Source organism: Triticum dicoccoides, chromosome 5A, assembly GCF_002162155.2.
Source record: "Triticum dicoccoides isolate Atlit2015 ecotype Zavitan chromosome 5A, WEW_v2.0, whole genome shotgun sequence".
NCBI classification, from domain to species: domain Eukaryota; kingdom Viridiplantae; phylum Streptophyta; class Magnoliopsida; order Poales; family Poaceae; genus Triticum; species Triticum dicoccoides.
Window position 1 is genome coordinate 419,409,787 of NC_041388.1, and position 7,122 is coordinate 419,416,908.

At 50.4% G+C, this 7,122-nt stretch overlaps 1 pseudogene; it reads left to right on the forward strand.

Annotated features, from left to right (window-relative positions):
- The first annotated feature begins 2,483 nt into the window (after positions 1-2,483).
- Positions 2,484-5,194, forward strand: LOC119297487 (annotated as a pseudogene).
- Positions 5,195-7,122: the final 1,928 nt, after the last annotated feature.

The window sequence follows — 7,122 nt, forward strand, 5'->3', positions numbered from 1 at the left end:
TGGACTTAAACTTTCCCATAGGGGAAACGCCCAGCGAAGATGTGAGCGCACACATCGGCGCGGGAAATCTAAAGGACCTTGCTCCCATAATGGGAAATTTGGTAGAGCAAGTGTTAGCGCCGGATGCTCTCCATGATGAAATGGCCATAAATTATAGTTACACGGGGAGTCCATGAACCGGGCAACGGTGATTGTCGACATTAACTTTGCTATGAAAATTTCCTTAATCATAGATCTTGACCCTGAGCCTAACACGCTCGCTGATTGCAAGAAAAGGTCGGATTGGAAAGATTGGCAGCAGGCAATTACTACCGAATTATTATGTCTCAACAAAAGGAAGGTGTTCGGACCAGTTTGTCGAACTCCTCCCCACATTCGCCCTATTGGCCATAGGTGGGTTTTCATTCGAAAGAAAGATGAAAATAATAAGATAGTACGGTACAAAGCAAGGCTTGTCGCTCAAGGGTTCACTCAACGACCAGGTGTCGATTTTGAGGAGACTTATTCCCCGGTCATGGATGGAGTTACCTTTAGATACTTGATCTTGATGGCAGTAAACATGGGCTTGAAAATGAAACTAATGGATGTTGTCACTTCTTACTTGTATGGTAACTTGGATTCGAACATATACATGAAGGTTTCAGAAGGTATCCCTGTTCCGAACCATGATAGAGCAAACGGGGGTCTATACAGTGTTCAACTTCAAAAGGCACTGTACGGACTCAGACAGTCTGGTAGAATGTGGTACAATCGCTTAAGTGATTTCGTTCATGAGAAGGGCTACACGAGCAATAAAGATTGCCCATGTGTTTTTATACGGTGATCCCAAGATGAATTCTGTATAATCTCGGTGTACGTGGACGATTTAAACATAATCGGTACGCCTGAGGATATTGAGGAAGCGAGTTCCTACCTGATGTCGGAATTTGAGATGAAGGACTTGGGTAAAACCAAGTTCTGTCTAGGTCTGCAACTTGAACATTCCCCTGATGGGATCCTAGTGCACCAGTCGGCCTACACCTAGAAAGTGTTGGAGAGATTTGGATTTGATAAGGCATACCCTTCTAAGACCCCGATGGCCGGAACATCTTTACAGCCAGACAAGGACCCGTTCAGGCCAAAGGAAGAGGGGGGGGGGACTCTGGGACCAGAGGTTCCTTACCTGAGTGCAGTTGGAGCACTCATGTACCTCGCAAATTGTACACAACCAGACATTGCATTCGCCGTCAGTTTGCTTGCTCGGTACAGTTCTGAACCTACCAAGAGGCATTGGAAAGGTGTCAAGGACGTCTTCCGTTACCTGCAAGGGACCAAAGATCTTGGCCTGTTTTATAAAAGAAATCAAGACCTATCTATTATAGGCTATGCCGATGCTGGGTACCTATCGGACCCGCATGATTGCAAATCACAGACTGGATATGTTTTCCTTTGTGGTGGAACTGCGTTTTCCTGGAAATCGTCCAAGCAAACACTTGTGTCGACTTCCACGAACCACTCGAAAATCATGGCACTATTCGAAGCGTGAAAAGAGTGTGTATTGCTTCGGCGGATGATCGGCCACATTCAGCAGACATGTGGGTTGAACACCGTATAAACCCCTACCATTATCTATGAAGATAATGCTGCTTGTGTTGCACAAGTCCAGATGGGTTATGTGAAGAGTAACCTCACAAAGCATATTAGTCCCAAGTTCTTCTATGCACATGAGCTGCAACAGTTGAACGAGGTGAGAGTTTTGCATATTGAGTCATGTGACAATCTTGCTGATATGTTCACTAAATCATTACCGTCATCAACCTTAGAGAGGTGTGTGCGTGGAATCGGTATGATGAGACTTAGAGAGATGCAAGGTTCAAGGGAAGAAACTTCACAAATTCGTCGTTAAAATCTCGATCCTGATGATCGAGTACTCAACTTGATGGTTGAGTGGATTGTACTCTTTTTTCCTTGAGTGAGTTTTCCCGATGTTTCTCACACGAGGTTTTTGACGAGGCAATTCGTGCAATACAACAACGTATACTGTGTGCTCTTTCTTCATATTTTTTCTCACTGGGTTTTTCGGAGTTTTGAGGCATGGATATACAGATAATTACCCAAGGAGGGGTGTTGGGAAACCGGGGCCACCACGAGGGTGGCGACGGCTAGAGCACGAAGCGCTCGGGATAGCCCCTCCCGTTTCCCCTCTTTACGTTAAGTGGATACTTATCCCTTGACCCCCTATTCCCTATATAAAACAACGATGAGCCATCATTGTAACACCTGATCATTGATTAATAAAGCTGGTCTCGTCCATATCTCTCTGTGTCATTTACTTTCACGTGTTCGACTACTTCGTCTACGACGCTCGCTCTCGCTTCGCAACCTCAGACCGGACCCGCCGGCAGAGTTGCGGAACACCTTTTTCGTCCTGTTTCCGGTTGCCAGTTCGTCTCCGGCTACATGCTCCGGTTGCAGTCTCGCCCAAGCCATAGCCACGCAGCGCGTTGACCTCGTCCTCCAGTCCGGAGACCACTCGAGCACGTCTCGTTGACGCTGAGCAGCCCAACCTCTATATATACGACCGCCACCATGCGATCCTCTCCTCGTTTCCTTCCATCGACCACCACCACCTCCTCCTCCGTTCCCGATTGATGGCCATCAAGCGCGTCTTCCCCGGCGACCACCCCGACTTCAAGGTGGACACCAGCGGCGGCGCCCCGAGGCTCGCCTTCTGCAAGAGGGTGTGCTACTGGACCTCCACCGACTATCAGGTGACGCGCGCGCTCGGCGAGGGCGGATTCGGCGGCGTCGTCGAGGCGCGCCACCTCACCAACGGCTGGACCGTCGCCGTCAAGAAGCCGCTCCCCTGCGCGCACGAGGCCGCCGGCGTCGCCTGCTGCGGCTGCGTCGACGCCCGTACGCTGCGCGAGGCGGCGTTCCTCGCCGCGTGTCACCGCCACCGCGCCATCGTCGAGCTCCGGGCGCTCTCGCTCGACCCCTTCGCCCGGAAGCTCACCGTCGTGATGGAGTGCGTCGGGCCCAGCCTGCACGACGTCCTCCATCAGCACCGGCAAGGCCGGCCGTTCCCCGAGGCCGACGTGCGCTGCATCATGGAGCAACTCCTCGGCGCCGCCAAGCACATGCACGGGCTCCGCATCATCCACCGCGACATTAAGCCGGGGAACATCCTCGTCGGCGCGGACGGCATCAGCAACATCAAGATCTGCGACCTAGGGCTCGCGGTGTCCATGTTAGAGCCTGCCCCGTACGGCCAGCACGGCACACGCCGATACATGGCACCGGATAAGGCTGGACACGAGCCGAGCCGAGCCTGGATTTGGCTCGCCATGAACGAGCCATGCTCGGCTCGGCTCGGCTCGCTGGTTGAACGAGCCCGCATCTGGAGGCTCGGCTCGTCTTGCCTATGGCTCGGTCCAGCCCGAGCAGCTCGTTTTGCCTCTGGAGGCTGGGTGCGTGGGCGTACGGGCGCATCAGGCGAGGCTGGCTTGACGGCGTTGAGGGGAGCACGACGGAGACGTGCCGGCGTGGCGAGGTCGGGCGTCTGGTGCGTCGAACGCAGGTGGCTAGCCTCCGTAGCAGTTGATCTTGCTTCCTCTCGTACGTGTGCATCCAGCCAACTCCAGGATTCAATCAACGTGCTTCAAGTTTTGTACTTGTGTCCAAGAATCAATCAACAGGCTGGTGATGCGTGCGTGCGCTGCGGCCGCTGGATGCGTTCGTGCGTGCCGACGCCGGCGGCAGGATGCGTCGTGGTGGCATGCAGGAAATAGCTTGGCGAGAAGCGTGGGGCGGCGGCGGCGGCGAACCCTAGCGGGAGGAGACAGTGGAGACGACGCGACTCGCTGGGTTGGGCTGGTTGCGCTCCTCTGCTGGGCTGCGTGATTGCGTCGCGTCCTGGGCTTCGGCTTCGGACGAGCCACCAAGCTGGACCGGGCCAAAACAGGCTCGGCTCGGTCGGCCAATGGGCCCATTTCACGTGGCTCGGCTCGGCCTATTTAGCTCTCGGGCCGAGCTGAGTCGGGCCGAGCTGGAGCGAGCTCCGAGCCAAGCCCATTAGCCCGTTCGGACGTCCAGCCCTAGCACCGGAGATGCTCCTTGGCAAACCCGACTATGACGCCACGGTTGACATGTGGTCCCTCGGCTGCGTCATGGCCGAGCTCCTCCGGGAAGCCGCTCTTCGACGGGGACGACAACGCCCAGCAGCTCCTCGCCATCTTCCGCATTCTCGGCGTGCCATTGTTCACGATCTGGCCAGACTACGAGTCATTGCCGCTCGCCGGGAAGCTGGTGAGGCCGCCACATGTCATTTCCTGCAACAAGCTCCGTGAGCACTTTCCCGAGGACCGCCTCTCCAAAGAAGGCTTCGAAGTCCTCAAGGGACTCCTCTCGTGCAACATCGACAAGAGGTTGTCGGCCACCACCGCGCTCATGCGACCATGGTTCGCCAACGTCGTCGATGCTTCAGTTGATCTCTAACTGCTGTAAAAACTATTTTTGGGATTCAATTAACACATTTTTTTGCGTCAAAATTGGATATATATATATATATATATATATATATATATATATATATATATATATATGTCCTTTGTGTTGGGATTATGTGTCCTGCAACGATATTCAAATACTTATTATCTTTAATATTCGGAATACCTCGTATGAAATTATACATGTGTTTTGTGTATAGAATTACTCTTGCTGGAATGTACTTAAGTGTTGCATGCTTAAGGAAGCCGGTCAATTATTGATGGAATACAATATGTTTTATATATTGGAAAGACTACCCGGGTATGTTGATAACTCGAAGAAGATAGATCGTGTAATTAGATTACGGTCCTAATGTTGATTTACATAAATAGAGGAATTTATACTCTATTATGACGCGTTGCTCACATGCGCGTGCTTCAGGGACTCGACGGATAGGATCCGCTAACAGACAAATTATATCGTGGTTGGTAGTTTGATCTGGACTCTATCCGAAAACTAGTTTAAAGACTAGGAATCTTATAATTGTATAAGAGGCGGACTCTTTGAAAACACACTATAAGAAGGTCCCTATTCTCTAGCCTCGTATATGTGATTGTGAGTGATACCACGGAAAAGCATGGAGGAATAGGAGGTAGACCACAACATATTTCTAATACTTTGATTTCATACCAAAAATTTGGATTGCATTGATCACAAGTGTGCATGAGATTGTATGTTGGTCGTCGGTCGCGTATACCTTTTGTTGAAAATTGATGCATCCGCAGTTGACCACGAGTGAGAGGAGGCGCCTTATCAGGGTGCCGCGTGCTGTGGAGGACCCCATGCATGACGTGTTGCATGTCTCGGCTGGCCCGAGGAGGGCTGCATGGAAGAAGCGTGCATGTTGGCAGATTACCTTCGGGATACGCATGCCTAGTGTGTGTGTGGGGGGGGGGGGTAAGGTAACCTACCGCAAGGCCATAACAATTTTTCCTTTTTTTTTCCTTTTTTGTGAAGTTCCTAGAAAATGAACATCCCAAATTTAGGGGGTTCAAATTTCATATTTTATGAAAGTTCTTAAAAGTTGAGTATTCTAAAAGTTTGTATTTTTGAACATTCGAAAGGATTGAAATTCCATTTTTGTGGAAAATTTCAAAACTAAAAGATCCTACAAGTTCCTACAGAAGATTTCTAGAAGCTTAAAATTCTGAAAGTCGGATTTTTTTTTTGAGTTGTAGGCACACATTTCTGGAAGTTGCTAATAAGGAAATATGCCAAAAAGGAAGTTTGGCGAGGCATGGGACTTTCCCAAAACGGTAAAAAAGAGCATGGTCTAAATATTCCGCCCCTCCTTTGCTTTGCGCCTCCTATGCTATTCCATAAAGGGCTGATTTGGATCCATATGTTTCATGCTATGGTTAGATTTATCTTAATTCTTATTTCGTAGTTGTGAATGCTTGCGAGAGGGAGTAATCATAAGTAGGTTGTTTGTTCAAGTAAGAATAACACCTTAGCACCGGTCCACCCACATAAAAACTTAGCAAAGTAGTGAACGCGAGTCGGCGAATCATGATGAAGTTAACTAGACGAGATTCCCATGTGTCTTTGAGAATGTTTTGCTCACTATAAGAAGTACTTCCGGCTTGTCCTTTGCAATGCAAAGGATGGGGCCACTTTGCTGCACCTTGTCACTTTTGTTACTTGTTACGAATTATCTTGCTATCTAACTATCCGTCACCACTACTTTACAGCACTTGCAGAGAATACCTTGCTGAAAAACGCTTATTGATTCCTTCTGCTCCTCGTTGGATTCAACACTTTTACTTATCGAATGGACTACGATTGATCTCCTATACTTGTGGGTCATCATGGCCTCGGAACATAGCCATCCCACTGAACCTAGCCTCCATTGAGAGCACCGCCACCAAGACCACAAAACCGTCACCACAAAGAGAAAAACTACCGTCCATGGACCACGATCCTAATAATCGACAAAGAGGGGCCTTGCTCAAGCGTTTCCATCCAAAGCCCATGGTGGAGGCCAACCCACGATGATGCCTCCAAGAAGGGAGAGCGGCGCTCAAGAACGTCGCCGCGTCACTCGCACCAACACCATCAGACAGAGCTTTTGCCCGCGACACAACCTCTATCACACGAAGTCCATTAACCACTATTGTAGGGTGGAACGTGCTGCACAACAACAAAATATACTACACGATCACACCAATGAGCACTATGAAGATAACGTGTAATGATGATCTCACCTACGAGCAGAGTAGTGGAAGCAGTGTAATATGTTGATGCAACGCGATGATCCCATAGCTAGGTTATACCTCCCAGCTGTAGCGTAGCCCCGAGCCTTAGATGGGGAGGTCTTGGCTGGTCCCGGCATACCTGGCAAGGCTTTGTTAAGGACCTCATCGGTGGAAGGGAGGCAGCGGTTGATGGTGCCAATGCAGGGTGGGTGTGCGGTAGCCGGCCCTGGAGGCGGACGGGGCCTAAAGGCATGACCGGGATGGCGGTAGCGCAGTAGAGGCGGCAACTCGAGCAAGTTGAAGCGATGAGGGGTGCGAGGAAGTGTAGCCAGTCGTAGGTGATGAAGGTCAGTGGTTAGGCCTAGATTGGAGGAGGAAGGTTTTGCGGGGCGAGAAGAAG